This window comes from Gavialis gangeticus, unplaced genomic scaffold (assembly GCF_001723915.1).
Source record: "Gavialis gangeticus isolate Ggan-Ray unplaced genomic scaffold, GavGan_comp1, whole genome shotgun sequence".
NCBI lineage: Eukaryota > Metazoa > Chordata > Crocodylia > Gavialidae > Gavialis > Gavialis gangeticus.
Window position 1 is genome coordinate 84,127,309 of NW_017729033.1, and position 1,562 is coordinate 84,128,870.

The 1,562-nt window shown below is 48.2% G+C and overlaps 1 protein-coding gene across 1 annotated transcript in view; it reads right to left on the bottom strand.

Moving 5' to 3' along the window:
* Window positions 1-1,527, bottom strand: part of FAM149A (family with sequence similarity 149 member A) — a 124,964-nt gene extending 123,437 nt beyond the window's left edge. The window contains exon 1 of the mRNA XM_019526411.1: window positions 1,455-1,527. The gene's annotated coding sequence lies outside the window, so the exon portion shown is untranslated. The remainder of the gene's footprint in view (window positions 1-1,454) is intronic.
* Between the last annotated feature and the right edge of the window lie 35 nt (window positions 1,528-1,562).

Consider the following 1,562-nt stretch of genomic DNA (forward strand, 5'->3'; position numbering starts at 1 on the left):
ATAGCCATGGGAACACCTTTATCCCAAAAAAGTCATACAGAAATCAAAGTCTATGATCTCAAGAACAAATAAACTGACCATGAATAAATTTAAGTTGGAAATCAAGAGCTTACTAGCCATCAGTTGAGTGAAGTTCCGGAAAAATCTTGTGATGGAAGTAGAGGGGGCAATAATGTAACTAGTTTCAAGAAGGGACTTTAAAAGTTTATGAAAGGTATTGTGTATCTTCCTGCAACAGTGTGGGATTTGACTTGACCCAGGAGGTACCTTCCAGTTATATATTCCTCTCTCATTACTTATTACAGGTTTATCCAACACAATTTCCTCATCAGAATAACAGTAGAGATCCTCAAATCAATTTCATATTAAAGATGTTTCATATGAAAATGTAACAAAAAAACCTCCAAACACATCTTCTTAAAATACGGAACTGGTTTCAAATCTCCAAATTAAAAGACATTCTCACTAGTGCCTTCACCAAATATTTATTTACTTCTGCTCATAACAGTGTTCATTATAGGCACAACTGAAGCAAATTATGGAAAATAGTACTACCTACATGTAGAGTTACTCACTTACATTTGCCTTTAGAAATTACGGCAAACACTCAGCTGATGTAAAGTGAGATAGCACCACTTTACTTTAACAAAGCTATGGTGCCCTCCAATACACCTTTCTACAGGCAAAACACCTGTAGAATCACACAAAACACATCATTTGAGGGAGTAAGATGCATGAGCTCGATTCTACCTGAGTAAAAGCTAAATATTTTAAGAAATGAAGGTGGGAAAGCTCCACGTTAAGGTTTCCTGCCTGCTTTTAAATGTCCCATTGCAGCGCATTTAAGAAAAGCATTCGAATGCCAACTGCGACACACAGCACTCCTATGGAAACAGCCTTATCCAAGGCACCCAACCAGAAGACTAATTTGTGGCAACTTCTTGTTCAGGCTCTTCCACCTCTTTTCTTTTCATTGCTGTTCTTTCCTGTGCTTTCGGCTCTGTGGTCCCCAACCCACAGCTTAGGGTCCACATGCCGCGCTGCAAGACCCTCAGAGCTAGCCAGCAGCCGGAGGACGTTGACGTGCTAAGACCAAGGAGAAGCGAAGTGCAATGCTACAGGAGGCTGGTCGCTGGGTTCAGTCACCCACCAGCCAGCCGAGACGGGGGACCCTGCTTGAAAGGACCCTATGCAAGCTGCACCCCACTCCAAAAGGCCGGATTTATTTCACACAGAAAAGGGTGCGTGCCCGTTTGGACATGTGGGCATCAATCCCTCCCTGGTGGCAGTGGCAGCAGTGGGGCTGCTCGGGAGGGGGTCTGCCTGCAGGCCAAAGCCAAAGTGGCTCCTTGGCCAGGCTCTCTGTGGGCCAAGGAGCTCCCAAAGCCCTGGCATGGGGGGCCCTTCTAAGGGGCTCTGCGGCGGGCGGGCGCTTCCCCCCGGGCCCCACTCACGCTGCTCGGGGGTCGCAGGGCCCGTCCTCCGCGTCGCTCACCCACTCCTCGCCGATGCCGGGCAGCGGGCAGAGCGGGGCCCTGGCGCCGGGCGGGCACGGCCCCGGC